The sequence below is a fragment of the Callithrix jacchus genome, chromosome 7 (genome assembly GCF_049354715.1).
Source record: "Callithrix jacchus isolate 240 chromosome 7, calJac240_pri, whole genome shotgun sequence".
Classification (NCBI taxonomy): Eukaryota; Metazoa; Chordata; class Mammalia; order Primates; family Cebidae; genus Callithrix; species Callithrix jacchus.
This window is the reverse complement of record NC_133508.1, coordinates 30,666,806-30,688,972: the sequence shown is the minus strand read 5'-3', so window position 1 is coordinate 30,688,972 and position 22,167 is coordinate 30,666,806. Positions and strand designations below refer to the sequence as shown.

At 46.7% G+C, this 22,167-nt stretch overlaps 1 long non-coding RNA gene across 1 annotated transcript; it reads left to right on the top strand.

Moving 5' to 3' along the window:
* Positions 1 to 18,613: 18,613 nt before the first annotated feature.
* LOC103794160 (uncharacterized) lies at positions 18,614 to 20,943 on the top strand. Its single transcript, XR_004727438.3, has 2 exons — positions 18,614 to 18,757; positions 20,708 to 20,943. It is a non-coding gene; the product is annotated as an uncharacterized LOC103794160 (long non-coding RNA).
* The last annotated feature ends 1,224 nt before the right edge of the window (positions 20,944 to 22,167 follow it).

Here is a 22,167-nt window from a genome sequence, read left to right as displayed (position 1 = left end):
GCAAAGAGACCACCATGCCTTTGCAGAGACAAAGCACTGAATTTGGTCTGATTGCTGCCTGAATTGTAATGCATATCTTACTTACTACAAAAATTCACCCATGGAGGAGATCCAAGTAGCTCAAACACATGCACCCCACATAACCACCCCTAGAGCTCTGGCTGTCTCTGAAAGATATTTAAGGTTTTGTGCTTAGGAAACTAACGTGCTATCTTCTCCCAGTCTAATGCAAATTAAAGCACAATTCAGGTTTTCATAAGGCATTCATTGAACCAAGCCTTTTTAACTGTGATTATACCCAAGGAAAGTTACTCTAAAATGTCCGAGAAAACTAAGTCTTTCAAGTGGTCTTTATTCTTTCAGGAAGTAAAGGACAGGGAAGGAGAAGCAGGAGAATGAGACTACTGTGTCAAGATGCGGCATGAGGAGCTTTCTGATGATGCAAGGCCCAGTGGGGCACTGTAAGGGTAGGGGGAACATGTCACTAGTGTCCAGGTAGTACAATGCTATTCATGTTTTGTTGTAACCAATGGAAGGAAATTTGGCAATGTCTATCAAAATCTAAAATGCACATTTTGACCCAGGATCCCTACTTCTAAGAATTTGTACCACACAAGTACACAGGTAGATAAAGATGTTCACTGCAGCATTGTTTATAGTTAATAAAAGACTAGATGCAACTGAAATATCTATCACAGCTGGTTGAAAAAATAATAATCAGTACACCTTATAGTGGAGTACCATGGTGCAAAACATTGAAGTAGCATTTTGTGCTGGAATAAGTATTGTGTGAAGGAAGCAAGGTCAGAAGAATGTATACTATGTTTAAAAAAAAGAAAGAGGGAGAGAAAGGATATATTAGTGTGCTCACAGACGCACAGAAAATTGACGGAAGGCGACTTTGCACTATTGGAATGTTTTGTTGCATTTTCTTTAAAACCTTTTCTTATTTTATTTATATTTCATATTTTGATATTCTTGACATAGAATTTCAACATTATTTACAATCAAATCTGGTAGTATTTTCCTGCATAGCCTTTGCATTTGGTAATACGTTTAGAAACTCCAGTGCTTACTGAAGTGTTCATAATTATTTTCTTCTAGTAACATTATGGTCTTTTTTTTTTTTGAGACAGAGTCTTGCTGTGTCTCCCAGGCTGGAGTGCAGTGGCGCGATCTCGGCTCACTCCATCTCCCAGGTTCAAGCGAGTCTTGTGCCTCAGCCTCCCAAGTAGCTGGGACTACAGGCACGTACCACCACGCCCAGCTAATTTTTGAATTTTTAGTAGAGACAAGGTTTCGCTGTGCTGGCCAGCCTGGTCTCAAATTCCTGACCTCATGTGATTCACCTGCCTCAGGCTCCCAAAGTGCTGGGATTATAAGCATGAGCCACTGTGCCCAGCCCATTATAATCTCCTTTTTATATCACAGTGGTTAGAAACAGGGCTTTGTTGTCTTACGGTTTTATATTTTACTCCTGAGTCTACCAGTTATTTATTTAGCTCTATAATTCTGACAATTTCCTTCATTTTTCTTTTTTTACCTTAAGTTCAGGAGGACATGTGCAGGTTTGTTATTTAGGTGAGCTACTGTCATAGGGGTTTGTCGTACAGATTATTTCATCCCCCAGGTATTAGCCCAGTCCTCTTTAGTTATTTTTCCTGATCCTCTCCCTCCTCCCACCTTTCACCCTCCAGTAAACCCCAGTGTGTGTTGTTCCCCTCTACGTGTCCATGTGCTCTCATCATTTAGCTCCCACTTGTAAGTGAGAACATGCGGTATTTGGTTTCCTGTTCCTGCGTTAGTTCCCGCATTAGTATGTATGGCTGCATAGTATTCTGTGGTGTATATGTACCACATTGTCTTTATCCAGTCTACCATTGATGGGCATTTTAGGTTGATTCCATGTCTTTGCTGTTGTAGTGCTGCAATGAATGTGTTCATGTGTCTCTATGAGAGAACAATTTATATTCCCAGTAATGGGATTTCTGGGTCGAATGGTAGTTCTGCTTTTAGGTCTTTGAGGAATACTACACTGTCTTCCGCAATGGTTGAACTAATTCACACTCCCACCAACAATGTATAAGCGTGTTCCTTTTTCTTTGCAACTTGTCACCACCTGTTATTTTTTTCTTTTCAATTATAGCCATTCTGACTGGGGTGAGATGGTATTTCACTGCAGTTTTCATAAAGCATTCGAGTTGCATTTCTCTAATGATCAGTGATGTTAAGCTTTTTTTCATATACTTGTGGTCACATGCATGTCTTTTGAAAAATGTCCTTTACCCACTCTTTAATGGGTTGTTTGGTTTTTTTCTTGTAATTTGTTTGTTTAAGTTCCTTATAGATGCTGGATATTAGACCTTTATTGGACGCACAGTTTGCATATATTTTCTCCTTGTTCTGTAGGTTGTCTGCTGCCCTGCCGATCGTTTCTTTTTCTGTGCAGAAGCTCTTTCATTTAATTGGATCCATTTGTCAACTTTTGCTGTTGTTGTAGTTGCTTTTGACGTCTTTGTCCTGAAATCTTTGCCCATTCCTATGTCCAGAATGCTATTGCCTAGGCTGTCTTCCAGGGTTTTTAGAGTTTTGGGTTTTACATTCAAGTCTTCACTCCATCTTGGGTTGATTTTTGTATATGGTGTAAGGAAGAGGTACAGTTTCAGTCTTCTGCATATGACTAGCCAGTTCTCCCAGCACCACGTGTTGAATAGGGAATCCTTTCCCCATTCCATGTTTCTGTCAGCCTTGTTGAAGATCAGCTAGTTGTCGGTATGTGGCCTTGGCTTTACCAGATTAAGCTGTAACCATACTGATATTATTAGGGTAGGCCTCAGCAAAATTGTGAAGGAGGGAACATCTGTCCTGTTCCCTCACTTGTGGTGCCCTGGGCATTTTCTCACTTGAGACCCTACTGCCTAACAGTCCCATGAAGATGTCCCACAAATTAAAAAGATATGTTTGCAACCCAAGATACATATTCATACGTACGTATACTATACACAGATAGATACCTACAACTGAGACAAAAGATTTTATTTAATAAAAATAATACAGTATACAAAATAATTTACATTGCCTTTTGACATGTCCTGTTCTAATTCATTTTTAAAGGCTGGATACCTTGCACTAAGTTGATTTCGTGACCCACTAATGAGCAAATAAAATCTGAAATATTTGGCTACAGACTTTTTACTTTCTGACCCCTCCACTACATCATGGCCTTTCTGGGCTGTCACTCAGTCCCTCAGATCCCTGCTATCAGAGGCTTGATGAGTGACACTCATCTCTCCATCACAAACTTACATTTCATAGACCTTTTGAAGGATGACGTCACACCAAAGGGATAACTAATGCTGGAACTTCAGGCATCCTGTGGCCGACTGTGAGGCCTTTGGGAGCAGCGTCAGCTAATCCCCTGGTGGCTCTCCACTTCCCCTTTGGAAAAGGGACATTGCTGCCCATCAGGGGGCTCACCCCAGTATGCTGCCAGGCCTTGAAATCCTTTCAGAGTTTTACTTGACTAGAGTTGCCAACTTTTTGGGTTTGGGCTGAATGTGAAATTGTCTCTCAATTTTTTTTTTTTTTTTTTTTTTAACATGGAGTCTCCCTCTATCACCTAGGCTGGAGTGCAGTGGTGGGATCTCAGCTCACTGCAACCTCCACTTCCTAGGTTCAAGCAATTTTCCTGCATCAGCCTCCCGTGCAGCTGGGACTTCAGGCTCTTACCACCATGCCCAGCTATTTTTTTTTTTTTTTTTTTTTTTTTTTTTTAGTAGAGATGGGGTTTCACTATGTTGGCCAGACTGGTCTCAAACTCCTGACCTCAGGTGATCTGCCTGCCTTGGCCTCCCAAAGTTCTGGGATTACAGGTGTGAGCCACTGCACCCTGCCTAAATTGTCTCTCATTTCTTATTCAAACAAAATGGTGTGGTAGAAATCAAGTCCACAGAAGAAGATGCAATTTCAGGCAGCATTGGAGCCAGCAGCCTTCCTCTACTCTCCACCCTCTCCTCTTCTCCTCCGCTTTCCTACGAAGCCCACCTGTAAAACTCCCTTCTCCTCCTCCCAGCCTCACTTTCCTGTGGAATGTTCTGCTGTTTGCCAGGCCTGCTGGGTCACAAAGGTAGAACATGGTCACAAAGGCCTCTTCGGCTTCAAGGTGATCTTTGTCTTTCCATCATGTCTGAAGGCTCAGATTCTGAAATAAGTCTGAGACTTCCATTGAGGGAAACTAATGCTACTGCCTCCTCAAAGGTCAGATGCCCAGAGCCACTGTGAAGAGAAAACTCCACTTTTCACTTAGCTGTCACTGGGCCCAAACCAGTCAAAGGTAACACCTAGTTAATTCACATTCTCCCCTGTGGATTCCTCCGAGGTCCCCCTTATTCAATTTGAGTGTGTTGGCTTAAAGAAAGTAGGTCTGGTTTTCCTTTTAATAGCAACTTAAGTCTGTCCCAAGTTGCCAAAAGACTGTTTATGGAATGACTCATAGGTCCTCCAGGGATCTCCCCAAATCCACATGCAGCTCCTGGGTGCCCCTGGTCATGTGGAGAACCAGGCATCCAGTGTGCCCACCTGGGGGTCCTGGGCCTGAAAAGCCAGCCTGGCACAGAGCCACACAGGGGCCTCTAGACTTCCAGGCAGATGGTTTTACCTGGGAACTGCTGCTAAGCTGTACTTTTCCATTTGCACATGGATGGGAGAATAGAATCTGGCTCTTGCAATGATAATAAAAGGCACTAGGGGAGAAGGAAATTGACAGGTATTAACGAATAATTGAATGTTTTCATTTTGCTTTGATTTTCATCAGCGTGCTGAAATACTATCTCAAACGTTCATCGTCTTATATGGGAAATAATAATTAAAGTAATAATAATTGTTATAACTCCAGGGCCTTTATTGCTGAAGAGAGCAAGCTTAGGCAATTATCACAAACAACTCAAATGCTTTCCTGGGTCCTGTGGGATTAATTGGGGATTTCAGTCCACTCACAATTGGGGAAATTTCCACATCACAAAATCCATTGCTATAATGGACACTAATTGGCCTCCTTGTTGACAGTCCCAGAAGAGAAAGCCCAGAGCCCTAAAACTGAGCGATTTGCTAAAGGGTTGAGACAGTAGATAGGAAATCATGCTGCTGCAACCCAAAGTTTGCTCTTTTCCAGGTATAAAGAGAGTGTGTGGGGCTGCAGGGCTGTCCGTGTCACAGGTAATTGATTCCGAAACAGCAGAAGGCCTTCAAGTAGTACAAGGAACTTATATGTTCAGCAAGACCCTAAGCTACTCCAGCATTCATATTCTTTTAACTTAGGAAAGAAACCGCTGAATTTCAGTTGGTGGCAAAGCAGACAAAGGTATAGATGAGAGAGCTGGTTCTCCTGATGTGAGAGTGTTTGACCACGTTTCAGGAAAACAGGCTGACTGCTCTCTTTCTACACGAAGCAGCTGGGAGGTGTGATTTGCAGGGACCACATTAGTCCTAGGTAAAGAGAGCAGACTCTGCCACGTTGTAAGGTTTGAATTAAACCTTTCACACTCAGAAGCACTGTGTTCTGAATCACATCCAATCATTAGCTAATACCTGCCAATTTTCTACTAAGTGCAGTCTCACACTGGTGCCAGTACACCAGCAGCAAGCCATTAGATCATCCCAGTATTTTCTGTCAGATTCATCAGCATTGTTTCGAAAATGTCTTAAATGGACAATTCTTCTAGAAGACAATTAAAATAAGACAGAAAAGATGGACAACCACTGAAAAGTCTGTTTAACCCAAAGCACACAGAAAATCTTCCCTCATGGAAATAAGATAGCTCCATGGAGCTTTTAAACTAGCATTTATAGTGCAGCCATGGCTCTACCGGCCACACCATCCTGAGCATGAACCGCCCACGGAATAGGGCTGAAAATGGCAACCCTCTTGCACTGAGGTCTCAGCTTCAAGCTGCCTGCTTCTGTGCTCCCAGCCCAGCCCTACCATCTTTTTCCTCTGGAGATGGGGCTAGCCTGGCTCCACTCTGCCGCCTCTCCCATGTCCCCAGTTCATTTGTTTACTCGTGTTGTCACTTCCCATTCCCTAGAGGCCCCAGGCCCTCGGAGGTCCCAGCCGTTCTCCACTTCAACCACATGGAGCCAAGTCCTCCCTTTCAAACAGGGACGGTTTTTTCTTAGGCCCAAAACTTGGAGGTAGCCCTCAATTTCTTACAGCAGCCTTTTGTTCCTTGTTTACCCTCTTTTTCTGCCCAAAGTTAAGTTCAGCTCCGCAGGAGCTTGGTGAGGAGGCCTGGTGACCACATGCCTCCCCCTGGAACAGCCTGCAAGCTCCATGCAACCTTCATCACTTTGGGGCAAGTTCTCTGCAGCCAGATCTCCAGTCTGGGGCTGTCACCTCCAGCTCGCGTCAGTTTCCCCCATCGGAGGCCTGCTCATTCCTCAGAGCACCTCCCACCCTGCCTCCTGCTACGGAGTAATGTCTTCAAAGTACACGGTAACATGGTTTCCAGCAAAGCATAGGCAAAGCAAAAGTTTACAGAATTTGGCCAGGTGTGATGGCTCACACCTGTAATCCCAGCACTTTAGGAGGCCAAGATGGGCAGATCACGAGGTCAGGAGCTTGAGAGCATCCTGGCCAACATGGTGAAACCCCGTCTCTATGAAAATATAAAAAATTAACCAGGCGTGGTGGCACATGCCTGTAGTCCCAGCTACTCAGGAGGCTGAGGCAGGGGAATCGCTTGAACCCGGAGGCGGAGGTTGCAGTGAGCCTAGATTTTGCCACTGCACTCCAGTCTGGTGACAGAGCAAGACTCTCATACACACAAAAAAAGTTCACAGGATTCATCCTTAGGAGAGAGGGAGCTGAAGAATGAAATTGTAGAAGGAATGAAAATGTAAAAGGAAAACATTAAACATTCCATGAGTGAAAGTTAGGGGGATCCCACTCAGGGAACAGCCACTCCACCTTTCCTGGCTCTGGCTCAGTCCAGACAAGTTCGATGGGCAAGGTGGGGCATGAAGGCATGGCCCACAGAACTTTAACTGTGATGGCTGTCCCACTCTCTTGCTGTCCAATCACATGCAGTTCAATTTTCCTGAAAAAACTGCAGGCGTGATGGTGCCCCACCAATTGTCTTTGTTGCGGTCCTTGAACTCTCAAGGTTGCAGAAACTGCTAGGGTTCTGATTGTCAAAGTGAATCGTGCTCCTCAGTCTCAAGGGCCAGCATGCATTGTTTCTTTCACGGAACACGATTAACAACTAAAACAAAGGAAAGATCAGAGCCGGTGTGCAGCTCAGGTGACAGTGGGGTTCCTGTTCAGGTCAGTTTCCTGCTCTTCCTACCAGATTGGTCAAAGCAATGAAATGTGTGAACTGCATTATTTAGTTTCCAGGGCTGTAAAAGTCATGGCTGTGCTGAGACCAAAAATACATATTCCTTGAACACCACGGCAAAACGCCCTCTTCCGTCAAAAGAACAGATCTCTTCTCCAAAATCAAAACCTTCGCCAACTCAGAAAGTTAGCACAGGACAGGTTTCTCGCAGGGAGTGCCTCTAGGCAGGTGAGCCATGCATGGGGCCCACCGACAATTGCCGATTGTGATTCATCAGTGGAGGAAAATTTGCAATCGGACTTTACCATTGGGATTTACTTGCATTTGAAAGCAATGCAGTTAGCAGTCCATCTTTCAACACTGAATGTATTTTCTCTGCTTTTATATCTTTCTGATGAATTAAGCCCTTATGTGAGGTGAGGGATTGAAAACATTAGCAGCTAAATCTCTCAGTAGATCTGCTTGCCAGATATGGCTGTATGGAAAACACGGGAACCAATTTTACATTGTTTCTCCCCCAGTTGACACCAGCCATGAACTGTGGTGCTCACCCCAATTCTACAATGGGTGGGAAATAAGAGTGCCTTGCTCTCCAGTTCTCCGAGCTGTTTTGAACAAGGCCTGCTAATTGAATTCAGTGTTTGCAGTTTTAAATGTTCATGTTTTCCACAAAACAAGAATATATTAAACTCATTTCATCTGTCATCCAAGAAGAATTGGAGCCTGCATTTTTATTACCAACTGACTTGCATGTTCACCTTTATCCCAGTTTTTTTTTTAATGTTTACAATGTAATTAAAAACAATCAAGTCAAATGATGTATTTGAATTGTTCCCTTTGGGAGAAGATAAAGGAGGAGAAAAGATAGCTACAATTGCTTCCTTTTTGCTGAGTATTTCTGCCTTCTCAACAGAAATACATCAGGTATCTGCTCACCAAGAGCATTTTGTAATGTCACTGGTGATTTAACAATTACAAAATATTGTAATTAAATGTTCGAATGCGCTCTTCTATTTTCCCATTACAAATGATCATGGAACTTGATTAATTTCAGCCATTTAGAAAGGACCTGGCTTTGGTAATATTGTTTCCTGCAATGCACACCTCCAGGGAAAACTATGATCTGAATCCTAAAGTCAGAACCAATTAAACTCTTCTGTTTTCCCCACTGCAGCCTGAGGATGAGGCACATTTTTCAGGCATGGCTCAAACAGGCTTGTCAGGTCTCTGGGGCTCAACACCCCTGGGCACTGCCTGCCTGCTGCCAGCTGTGAAGAGCGTTCTGTAGGTACAGGCACAAAATAGGGAAGAAAATGCTAAATCCATGAAGGCAGGGGTGGCAGTGGGCAGTTCTGAGCTGCGATGCTTGCTCAGCATCAGGGAGGCCTGGTCCTAGTCTGGAAACCCTGCCTGCGGCCACAAGAAGGCTGAGGGTCAGAAAGAGGTGGACAGCTAGGAGGTTGTGGAGCACAAAAATGAAACCATTGGATATTCTTAAACGTCACAAGGGTAGAAACGCTTCAAACAAAATTAGCCTTTGGACAGATGAAAAGCAGGAGCAAATCCTTAGATAAACCATCAAATAAGAAATTATCAAGCAGAGGCCACTGATCAGTCCCCTTTGTTTAAAGTTAGTTTGAATGATTCCTCAGATGATGCAGAGAAACAATTTTATTGTCCTGAGTTTCTTCCCTAGATAATTGAGTGTTGCGTGGTTTTGGTCCCTCTGACTTTTCTCCTGACTTTGATATTAAATAAACAACCACCACCACCAAAACCTACAGTATAATTATGATCGAGCAAATGAGTTGCCGAAAGAAAACTGCCTGTTCTTCACAGGAGGGCTGGTGCCAGTCTGTTTGCTTTGGAGGATTTTAAACAGCTCTTCCCTGCTGAGCAGTAAATGCAAACCCCAAATTTGCTACACAGATTTATTTTTCTTACTCAGGAGATTTTGCATTTTCCTCTGACCTAAAATAGGAGGTCTATGACAGGCAATATAGAAGCCAACGTCTTTTATCATTCTTAATGTATAAAGCAATCCAACTTTAGGTTTTAGTGTCAGAGGCCATTGTGAGGAAGTCTGAAGGAGCCCGTGGACCCCGCATCCGTGCCCTGACATCCAGGCTCCCACCCTGCTTGGAGGTTTGTTCTCTGGAATCAACAGCTCTGCTTTCTCCATTTGCTCTTTGTATCAACATCTGTCAACATATTCATGTATTTTTAAGATGAGCCCAAATCCACATTTCCCTCTAAGTTCAGCAAATGGATGGGGAAGGGAAGTTGGGGAAGCCAGTGCCTGCGCAGGTACTATGGGCAGGTGGGGAGCACCTTGCCTTGCTCTCACTTTGTGCTTCCAGACTGCAGCATCTTAAAATGTGGGAGTGGCCCAGGCCTCCCAGCCTAGAGAGCTCAGCCTGACCTGAGACCCCAGGCTCTTTATCGGCCAGCTCCATTCTGTCCAAACTTGCTGGCCACAGTGGCGTCCACAGCAGGGGCACCACCCAGGCAGAGGCCTTGAGGCCTGAGAGCACCAGGGAAAATTTCAATGTCCAGAGCTCCAAGGGCCAGCAACAGCGTGATGGGATGTGCCAGAGGCTGTGAAAGAGAAGGAAAAATGGGTAGAGAAGTTGGGGGGTCTCTGGTTGGAAGAGAACTAGGATGGCTTGAAAGGAAAAGACCAGTTTGGAAGGAGGGACCCTTCCCAAGCCCTGCAATGGGCTCAACCCTAGGGCAGGTCCAGGCAGAGGCCCTGATGGCCAGAGCCAGAGGCCACTGGGTCTGCAAATACCCCCTCCAGCCTCCTCCACCCTGGGAAATAACAAAGGCAAACGCTGCTACACTCCACACTCTTCTTGAATGTGAGGGATGCTTGAACTCAACCAGATTCTCCATCTTGGTGCTTCAGGTAGAAATTCCATTATAACTCCTGAAGACCCAACAGATTAATGACTGGAGGGCTGCCTGCATGGGAATTGAGCTGTTTGTTATGCCTGCCCTGCCTCCCTTCCCCAGCCATTGCCCCCTTAACGACAGGTTTACTCTCAAAACCCTGAACTGGTCTGAAATGCACCTGGCTCTGAGACCTCGGAGATAAAATAGGAATTAAAGGCAATGCATTTTCAACCGGGCAGCCTTATCTGGATTGACTGCTCCGGGTTTTCAGCTAAGTGTGAATGTGAAGGATAATTACCGTCGTGTGTTACCTGAGATTACAGGGTTGTGTTCCGAGTAATGACACCACGAGAACCAAGCAGTTGTTAATATTTAATCAGTCTCTTGGCTTAACAATTGGATAAATGAGGTGTGTAATTACACAATTATAAAAGACATTTCAGAGAGGAATGGTACTGTTATTAGTACTGAAGGTGAAAGATGGGAGAAATAGACCACTGGGTCATTTCAGAAACGCCATCAGAGAAGACCCTTCGAGGGGGGCCTCCCTTATGGAATACTAATGGCAGACCTCAAATGCTTGTCCAATATGGACTTTTTCTGTTCCTTCTGGGGCTCTCAACATCGAACATCAAGCCAGATGTTTTGTTGCTCTCACACATAACTACCACCAGAATCTTCAAATGGGACAGGCTCCACAGTTGCATTCTAAAGGTGAGTCATGTTTCGTAGCTCTGTGTGCTGGTGGATTTCTGCTTGCTTGCATATTTTTTTATTTTTGTTGATATTTGGGAGACAGTGAGCCAAAGCCCAGGTCAGTGAACCCCCACGTCACCTTCTTGGAGCTGGGGTTTTTTTCGGTTTGGTTTGTTTTTGCCTGTTTCTCCCCTTCAGCCATGTGGCCTGTGCCACTGCTCCCTACCCTGGGTGACACTTGCCTACCAAAGGGAGCGGCTTGCACCGTCCCTGCTAGAGGATGCTATTGGCAGGCAGTCACCCTGTGGCCCACCTGGGTGCTCCATCTTCTCTCAGATGCTGACAGCTCTTCATAGAAACATGCCATTTTCTCATTCAGGGGCTCAGACAACCAATTAGCTGAGAGCTCCTCCATGGCTAAGGCCTGGAAAACACAGTCAAGAGCCATGAAAAGCACCCGGCACATTTCAGCACCCACACAAGAGATGTCACCCACCAGGAGGATGGCAGTTGCCTTATATGGATCAGACTGTTGTGTGTGGAATTTCTTATGCTCCAATCCATATCCCTCAAGGATCATTTGTCAGAGCTGCAAAAAGCCCTTATCCCTTTGCATATGCTGTTTATCATTATCAGAATCTCTGGATTGACACACCCGCTCTGCCCAGAAATGCAATCATGGCGACCAGGGCCGCCCCTCTTCATCTCCCCTGCCTAGCAGCCCAGCCACTGGCTGCCAACCTCCTCCTCCAAGGCTTGGGCCCAGGTTTCATGGCCTTTCCTTTCTTTCTGGGCTGAAGGGATGGATCATTTAAGGAGCATCTTTTGCAGCTCACCTGTCTAGCAGCATCCCTCACTATCCGAGGCCAGGCCATTGGCGTGTGCTCCAGCGCCTTCTCCGATGAGAACCACTATGACTCCGGGAGATGGGAAATGAGCAGAAAGGAATCTGGAGACAGGGAGTCAGTTCATGTTGCTGTTCAACCATCACCCTCTCTGTGGCTTTCCCCAGCTTCCCTAGATAGGGACTCCGTCTCCCCTTGCTCTGGGAACCCCGATTCCTGTGCAAGGCTGACTGGCCCAGGAGACAGATCTGGATTTGCATTCTGGCTCTGCCCCTTACTATCCGTGTGAACTGGGGGTGTTTCTCCTTCATGCACCTCCGTTTTTTCACATAGGCTGGGGTAAGGCTGCACCAGTCAGGGTTTGTAGTGGGGGCAGATGAGAGAAGCCGGCCCTTGACAGGTACCTGAACTTTTTACACTTTTTTCTCTCCTTCCAGCACTCCTCATTCTGGCTAAGATTATTTATTGGTGTCACAGACTACAAGTTCCTTGAAGGCAAGGAATGAAGGCTATTTCAGCTTTGGATTTCTGGCTCTTAACATCATTCAAAGCCACACTCAGTACTCAGTGAACCCTGGTAATAATCCTAGGCTTCTCTGTATTTCTATGGGGCTCCTCTACCTTTCCTAAAAATTAAAGCTTCACATTTTACTATCTAAAGAGCTGAGAGGAAACACCCAGCGTGAGCTCCACTACCTAACAGTTTGGTGAATAATGAACTGAATGCTTGGTGCAGCCAAACCCCTGTCAGTTTAGCACCATCGAGGCTGCACTGTGGAGGCTCCCTGCAGACCCCCACATCTGTGGGGTCACTGATGTACGGGTGGTAGAGCCTGTACTGTGACAGCTGTCCTTGGATCAGGATCACGGAGACACACCATGAGCAAGTCCATCCACGGTGGGCACGTTATCAAGTTTGCAGAAAGAATCGTCCAGTTCTGTATGTTTTGGCTTCATATATGAAAAGAAGCACATTCAGCCTCTTTGGAAATTCAGGGATCTGGCACCAGAACATTTCTTAACACATTCGCACTTCAGTTGTTGGGGATGCTAGAGAAGCATTTAAATCATAATAAGCACTATTAACTATTTGGAAAAAGTAAGCAGGTGGAAGCTACTGCTGCCCAAGGCCGACATTGGCTGCTGATAATGTGCCTGATTAGGTGGTTCTTTCTCTTTTTTTTTTTTTGAGATGCAGTTTCACTGTTGTTACCCAGGCTGGAGTGCAATGGCACGATCTCAGCTCACCGCAACCTCTGTCTTCTGGGTTCAAGCAATTCTCCCGCCTCAGCCTCCCGAGCAGCTGGGATTAGGTGGTTCTTTCTTACAGAAGAAAGTGAAGTGAAGCCCCCCACTCTCACGCCTCAGTTAGAGGACTGGCTGAGTAAGAAACCTCTCCGAGAACCTCGCCGTGGCTGTGCACTGCATCCACGTCAGGCCCCCTCTCCTCCCCTGCTGCCTGCCCAGCGCTTAGCCTGGCTTCCTCACTGGCTGATATTGAAAGGCAGTTCTCAGCTGAGTAAATAATGTAGGTATGAAGCCAAGGCTCTTGAAAGTGAGTTAATCCTTTCTCCGTCAAAATTCCCAACAACAATCTGGGTTTGTTTAACCATTTGGTGTTGGTATTTCTGTTCTTTTTTATAAACACAAAGAGAATCACCCGCTTTGGCCACTGTGCAGAGTGGCCATCACGAATGCACATGCAGCGACTACTTCTGTTCACAACAGATGGCCACATCGCACCCTTCACACTAGATGAAGGTGGCTGGGTGTGGATCACACCTGTAATCTCAGCACTTGGGGAGGCTGAAGTGGGAGATCATTTGAAGCCAGGAGTTTGAGTTCAGCCTGGTTTCGACCCTATCTCTACAAAAAAATAAAAATTACTCAGGTGTGGTGGCATGCACCTGTAGTCACAGCTACTCAGGAGGCTGAGGTAGGAGGACCACTTGAGCCTGGGAGTTTCAGGCTGCAGTGAGCTATGATTGAGCCACTGCAGCCTGGGTAACAGAAAGACTCTGTCTCAAAAACAAACAATGACAGAAATAGAAGAGGGTGGTCATTACTCTGCGTGGTCATTGCAGAGAACTTGGTGAGCGCCCCATGTGTGCTGAGCACAGGGCTAAGCTTTTTGCATGTGGCAGCTCCTTTAATCTCACTACGTCTTTGGAGTTGTAAGGAGGTAGGTATTATGATGATGTTCACTTTACAGATGAGGAAACTGAGGTGCTGAGCAGTTAAGTAGTTGTTACTAGAGTCAACCCTTAGAGACCATTGTTCAGATATGCCCATTATTACACTGAAACCTCCCCAACAAAAACGCCCTCTCGATGCCACATGCTTGCTGGTCTGCAGCTGTTTCTAAAGTCTAAGTCTCTGAGCAGGCAGGGGCCCAAGGAGGGAATCGTGGGAGGGAAAGCCTGGCCAGGGTCCCTGTGTTCTTGCCACCTGGGGACTCGCCCTCCTTTACCTCTCCCACTGCCATCTGACCTGAGGTTACTCAATATCACAGACACACAACTCTAGACTGGCCTGCGGGTCTTTGTCCCAGGTCATCACCAGTTCATCCATCTCTCTGCAGGGGCTTGCACCCTGCCATGACCTGGTGTGGGGAGTGAGAAGGGGAGGGAGGTGTTTGCAAAGTGACCTACAAGCTTCCAGTTACAATCTCCATGAACCTATGTGATGATGCACTACAGCATAGGGACAGCTCCGTGTTTGCACCACAGAGCTGGGAAATGTCCTCTTCCTGCCAGTTCTGGAAAACATGCTCCCAGAGACTTTCTGCCCAATGCTGAGCTTTCCTGAGTAATTTTCTAGAGTAATACAATTTGTATTTTTGATGACTACACTTTGAAGTAAGTTTTCTGTGTTCCTCTATGTATTTATTTATTTTTGAGACAGAGTTTTGCTCTTGCCCCAGTTGGAGTACAATGGCGCCATCTTGGCTCACTGCAATCTCCACCTCCCAGGATCAAGGGATTCTCCTGCCTCAGCATCCCGAGTAGCTGGGATTACAGGTGTGTGCTACCACGCCCAGCTAACTTTTCAATTTTTGTAGAGATTGGGTTTCTCCATGTTTGCCAGGCTGGTCTCGAACTCCTGACCTCAGGTGATCCACCCGCCTCAGCCTCCCAAAGTGCTGAGATTACAGGCATGAGCCACCGCTCCCAGCCTGTGTATTTATTTAAACATCAACTTGTGCTTAGTTAGAGCCGTGTTTCGTCATTGCCATTTGTGTGTTACCTCTTCTGCAAGACCATGAGCTCCGTGGGGAAATGCATCTTTTGCATCTCGGTGGCCGGGTTTTGAGCCAGAGGAGGTGCTCAGAAAGTGCTTGTTAACCAGAAGATAAGGCATTATGGGATATCTGAGATTAAAGTGGCAGAACGGGAGAGGAGAGAAAATGGGTCATCAGCAGATATTTAGAAAAGGAAATTCTCTCTTGTAATCATACCCAGACTTAAACCATCACCCCGGGAGCCACAGGTAATACATGATTTAAAAAGTCAGAATAAAGTATCTCTTTACGACCTCTTTCAGTGCTGCCATTTTGTCTTCACGCTGTCATTCCTCACTCACGGTAGACACTATCCCTCCTTTCCAGCTTTCCCACCTCCTCCCTGATCCTAATGCCGGATTCGGTCTCATCCTGCACTGGTTGACGGTAGCGTACAGTTGATTATCTCAACTCTTCTTCCCAGTGGCCTGTTTCGGCATCTTTAAGGGATTGTCATCATTTGCTCATGGCTAGAAATAAAGGGATCTCTTTGTTATGAGCTTCTTAAGAAGGATCAGTTCACATGGGTTATCAGTGACAGCAAACCACCTCAAGCCAAAAATAATGTGGGGGTGGGCAAGAGGTTTGTCTATCCCACCCAAAATGTTCAGGCAACTTACTCCAGACACCCAAATTATGTTATTAAGATCTCATCTCTTGTTCTAAATGTCTTTGGGGCAAAGTCTGGCCTGTGTTGGGTCTGTTCTCCACACAGACTCTGTATGCAAAGATGAGATGGATGCTGGCGGCCCCAAGCGTGTCCTATATCTCACACCTGCATGGAAGGGGAGATGGCATCCCCAGTAGCCAGCAAAGTCCTGGCGAGGACATGGCAGGTGGCGATCATGGGTTTGGGTGGTGTGCCCATTCTTGATCTTGACCAAGTCTAAGTTACAGGCCCACCCTAGGTCTGGGATGCGGGGGTGGAGTGAATGAAGAGAGCCCCACTCGAAGCCATTGGGAACATATACGCTATGGAGAGAGGGCTCAGGCTCCCTCAAAGAAGACATGCCAAACACAGAATCAGAGCTCCTTTCCAACAGCACGGTCTCCAACACGTCCTACTTCCTGGATCTAGGACAGACTTCCTACAAGAGGACTTTATCTTTCCCACCATTGTTCACACAGCCAGGTCTAGAGTCTAGGTTTCCTAGGTGCAGGTGTGGTCCTCATTCCTCATCCTACACCACTCCTTCACACAAATGCACACACACGTGCAGTGCACACTCACCACCGATCCCTGGTCAAAAGCACCTACAGCACAACTCACCATTGTGAAGACACGGAACCCACTGAACTACCATCGGCCAATGAGTGGTTAAGGAAAATGTGGGGTAGACACATCATGGAATACCACTCAGCCATAAAAATGAATTAAGTAATGTCTTTTGCAGTAACTTAGATGAGGCTGAAGGCCATTATTCTAAGTGAAGTCTCAGGAATGGAAAACCAAATACCGCATGTTCTCACGTATAAGTGGGAGCTGAGCAATGGGTACACAGGGGTATACAGTGATATAATGGACACTGGAGACTCAGAAGCGGGAGCAGGTAGAGGGGAGGGATAAAAAAACTACATATTGGGTGATGTACACTATTCAGGGGACAGTTACACTAAAATCTCAGACTTTACCACTGTACAATTCATCTATGTAACTAAAACCCACCTGTACCCAAAAGCTATTGAAATAAAAATAAATCAGTCAATAAAATAAAACACCCATGTCAGCAGCAGCTAAGTACATGAGTTCCTGGGGGCTTGGACAGCAGGCAGGCTCTGCTGACAGCTCCAAGCACAGGCCCTCAGCCTTGCGGCATACGGGGATCTCTGGGGGATCTTTCAAAACCCCATGCCTGGTCCCACCTCAGAGACTTGGATCTAGTTAGCCTGTGCTGCTGTAATCTTTAAGGCTTTCCAGGTCGATAGCAGGTGTGGCTAGAGTTCATTAGCACTGCTTTGGATGGAGTTGACTGGTCTGTAGAGATGCGATCTCAAGTTCGATGGGGGCTTGGCATGCTCCATTCAGTCCTCCAGTCTCTCACTGGAGGAGAGAAAGAGAAGGCGAAGGAGACCCGCAAACTCCGCTCTTCATCCTTTCCAGGTGCCAGGCAAGGACCTTGCAGCCAGGAAGGGAAGGGCCAGAGTGAGACAGGGCTCTCTGGCATTTGAATAAGGTGTATGGGAGAACAGAGGAAAGAGGGATTACCTCTGTCCTGGAGACTTAGAGAGAGCCTTCCAGAGGAGGTGGCATTCCACGGGGACCTGGAGGCCTGTGACAGAGTCAGCAGCACAGGTGATGGCACAGAGGTGGGCTATGCTGATGACATGAGCTATGGGGTCTCAGGGCGTGTATGCAAAGGAGGCAGACTGAGCTGGGTTCCCCCTTATCCCTGAGGTCATGGAGAGCATGGGGGATTTTTTTTTTAAGTAGAATTTCAGGATCTGTTTGGTGTTTTGTTATTATTATTTTAGAGACAGGGTCTCACTGTGTAGCCCAGGCTGAAGTGCAATGGCATGACCACAGCTCACTGCAGCCTCCAACCCTTGGGCTCAAGCCATCCTCTTACCTCCCTCCTAAACAGGTGAGACAACAGGCGTGAACCTGGTTTGTTTGTTTGATTGGTTGGGGTTTTTTTTTTTTTTTTTGCCTTTTTTGTTTGTTTATTGGCCCTTGACAATGTTAAGGTTGGATCATCAAGGGCAAGGAAAGCTTTTGGAAAGCAGCTACTTTAGTCCCAGCCAGAAATGACAGAGGCCTGAACTGAGAGGCGAATTAGACACATTCGATCAACAGTTCCTGGGTGTGGGTCACGCAGGCCAAGAGGGACACAGGTTGGAAGGGTTAAAGGTGGATTCAATGGGGCCTGGGGACAGTTGGATTTGAGGAATTAAGGAGAGGAAGGAAAAAAGGCCCACTTCCCCATGCCCATGCGATAGTGACACTGTGAACAAAGACCAGCCATCCTAGAGGCTGCGGGCTGAGGAGCAGGCTGACGAGAGCGCCTGTGACATGATGAGGTTGCAGTGCCTGCGGTCATCTGGGTGGAGAGATCGTCTTTTCCTCTGTGTTCTCCTTCCTTCCAGTAATATCTGTCACCCTTTTGTCAATGCCATCCTTGGAGGGATTCAGAAGGGGCATTGGGTGTTCAGAGTGAAGGGACTCCGTTCTCTGGCTTGATGTGGATGCTGAGGGCTGGTCCCAGGACCCTCCTAGTGTGATGAGCGTCATGGCCTCTTCTGGCCCCACTGTTTGCTCCTCTTGCCCCTGAGAAGCCCTGCATCCACACTGGCCAGCTCTGAGAGGCCAACAGAACCAGAGGGTGGTGAAGGAGACCCGCAGTGCAGGGAGGACGGCACAGAGGTCACCAGACGGGGCTGCAGCAGATGGCCACAGAGGCACCCGATGTGGGCTTTTTTAAAAACATGACTTGTTCCAAGGATGTGGCTTTCTACCCTCAGCAGGTAGGGCATGGGAGCAGCTGATAGGCTGTGTCATTGTGTATGCATGAGCTCCACGGAGATGTGCTTTGTGTTCTGTGGAAACACACCCTGCTCTAGCTTCTGCATTAGTCCTGCTCCTCAAAAGGGAGACAGAACTCCTCCTGAGGAAGCCTGCAGTGCCACTGGGCAGGGACAGAGGAAAGAGCTCAGGAAGGGACAGAACTGAAATAATCGGTGCCACCCTGAAACTCGCTTGTGGATGGCAGGTGAGGAGGCAGGAGGGTTCCTTCCCTCCCAGCCGGCCCCTCTGGCTCCCTCCTCTCTCCCCACCCACTCCCCTCTCTCCTGGCCCCCTCTCTGAATCCCTCTTCCTTCTTCCCCTGTTGCTACCCCATCTCTTCTCTCCCTCAGTCATCTTTAGAGAACTTCAGACACAGAAAGTTGCTGGGGTGGCACCTCTCATGCACACTCCATTTCTCCATCTCAAAAGAAAGTTCTTGGACTAGACCATCTCTAATTCCTCCCAGGTCCATCATCCAACCCCTGCTCGAGCCCAGCCCCGTCGCTAGTCCGTAGCTCTAAAAAGATGTTTTACAGGTCCTGTCTCCCAGTAATTCTAGATTCCTGGTAAATCCCTAGTCTTCCTAAAATATCTTGAAATTTTTCTCTAGCTTTTCGGTAGGAAAATGTTACTGCCATAGGCACACAATTGACTTGCTTGTCATTTCTCCTTCCTGGCCAGGTAAGGGCCAAGGAGGCAGCACTTTGCTTCTGCTTCACTGCTAAGGTTCCCATGTCACTGATAACACTCCCAGAAGGTACCCATGTCACTGGTAGCATGGATATAAAGCCACCAAGGCATGGAGGAGCCTTATCTTAACTGGGGTCAAGTTCAGCCTCGCCTTATCTCTGGCCACACACTAAATGCTGTGTTGTGATCCTGCTTCTGAACTTGCCTGGACCTGAGAGACTCAAAGGGAAGCTTTTTCTTTAATCTCCTGTCACAAGCAAAAGGCATTTCACTGAGGTTGTTATTCAGGGACATCGTGGTCGCAGGTCTCTTAGGTGAGGGACTTCCAACAGGAGTTAGTTGAGCCACACCAGCAAGGTTAGTTCCAGGCCCGTTGCTTTTTTTTTTTTTTTTTTTTTTTGAGACAGAGTTTCACTCTTGTTACCCAGGCTGAAGTGCAATGGCGCGATCTCGGCTCACCACAACCTCCGCCTCCTGGGTTCAGGCAATTCTCCTGCCTCAGCTTCCTGAGTAGCTGGGATTACAGGCATGCACCAGCATCCCAGCTAATTTTTTTGTATTTTTAGTAGAGACGGAGTTTCACCATGTTGACCAGGATGGTCTCGATCTCTTGACCTCGTGATCCACCCGCCTCGGCTTCCCAAAGTGCTGGGATTACAGGCTTGAGCCACCATCCTGTTGCTTTAAAAGTATCATGGGCTGGGCGTGGTGGCTCACACCTGCAAATCCAGTGTCTTGGGAGGCCAAGACATGGGAGGATTGCTTGAGCCCAGAGAAGTTCGAGACCAGCCTGGGCAATACAGTAAGACCCCAACTCTACAAAAAATTTTTAAAACTAGCCAGATAGAGTGGTGCACACCCATAGTCCCAGCTACTCGGGAGGCTGAGGGTGGGGGAATCGCTTAAGACCAGGAGTTTGAGGCTGCGGTGAGCTGTGATCATGCCACTGCTCTCCAGTCTAGGCAACAGAGTGAAATGCTGTCTCTATAAAAATTAAAAATAGAAATAAAGAAGATTCCCCAAGAGGAAACAGATGCTAACATGGGATTCCTTCTGAAATTCTCTGGGAGTTGGTAAATGATCATTATGGCTATGGCAAGGAGTCATCAGAGGGAGGCTTTATCAGTCACATACGTTATCGGACTGAACTTTGCTACTCTGGCCTGTTGGAGTCTGTTCCTAAAAAAAAACTCAAAATATATCAATAGAGGCACGTCTCTGAATCAAAGGTCAATCCAAAATTGCATTTAATCAAATGCAGTCACTTTCTAGCTGGAGGTTGAAGACATACCCAGAGAAGGGGAAATGGGAAAAGTGAACTGAGCTGGCAGGAACGAACCATGACTAAATCCATCTCACTTCAGTAAAAACAGGCTGGAGAGTGAAAGCAAGTTTTAAAACCGAATTTTCCCAGCATGACTCAGGGATTGTCTTTCTTACGCCAGTTTTCAATTTGTTTTTATAGACAGAAGAATGGGGGCTCATAGCCCAACTCTAATCTCCAAAAGAAGAATGAGTCCATCTGACATATTCTGTGAGCACGCAGCTGAGGGGACTCTTCACCAAAACCTCGACAAACATTTGAATGCATTTTTTTTTTTTTGGAAAGGGAGGTAACGTCCAGTGGGTCTGTTTTATAATGCATTTGTGTAAGGGGAACGAAGGAGGAAATGGGATTTAAAAATAAAACTGTTTACTTCAGAGGCTGGAGTTATAAAAGCATAGGTTTCTCTTTCAGGACTCTCTGAAGTTGGAAAGTATGAATTACATATACTCATTAAAACGTTTTATGTTAAATCAAAGAGTAAAATTAGAAGCCATGTTAATGATTCAACCATGTAACAACTGGCCAACAGATGCTGAAAGCTTACGGTTAAGAGATTACATGCTTTGAGCTGACAGTTTACTGTATGTGTCCCTGGCAGAGAGGAGGTACGACAAACATATTATCAGACACAGAAAGTATGCAGCCCCAGAAAGAGGGGGCGTGCAAATCGGACTGCTTCCATGCTTTCAAAGCAGCACTTTTCCCCCCAAACTGATATTTCAGAGAGCTGGGGTTTTTTCTTTCCTTAAGAATGAAGAGTTAATCTTATCCAAGTTCACAGAGCCAGAAACCTGTCATATTAAGTCCCAGCGAAGCCCGACATTGTTTCCAACTTCCTTGCTTGAAACGTAGTTGAGATTTGCCGTGATCTGCTAGCTAACTAGCTGTCATGAAAATGGAACCTTTCCTCATGGCTTTGAGGGTCTCTGAGATTCCAAGCTGGGGACTGCTCTCCTGGGGGAAAAGCCTGGGACCATGAAGATAAGAAACCCGAGAGAACGGTCCAGATGGACTCTGGGTGGCTGGGCAGGGATGTGTGCACGTTCACCCTGCTCCAGGCGGTTACAGTTCTGGTCCCCAGCAAGGCCAGTCCCCACTTTTCCCTGTGGAAAAGTGGCCCAGGCTTCAAGCTTCAGAATTAGACTCCTACCCCTTAAAACTGCAACCCAGCAGGAAAAAAGAGAGCTGCAGAAGAGCTGTGAAGACAAGGGGTCTCGAGAGGGAGAGAAGACCGGGGCTGCCTGTTAAGGACTGAGTGTGGAGAAATGTGACAAATCCAGCCTTTTTTCATCATGCCCCCTGAGCTGAGCAGAAGCAGGGCGGGTAGGGGATGATTCCCCTCGCTCCAGTTTCCAAGCTCCTTGCTCCTTTCCAAATTGCTTGCGGCAATGTAATTCTTTCCTTTGGGGACAGCTGAGCTCTGCTGTTTGTCTGGTTTCCAGGGTGTGCCCCTGGGTTACCCAGAGCGGGTGGAGCAGTGGGGCCGCTCTGGGATAGCCTTGCGGCAGACGCAGCTGACTGTCCTTGAACGGAACTGGCGGGTCCCAAGAAACCAAGCACGCGGCAAGAATTGGGGGTCCCACAGCTTCTACTCAGGC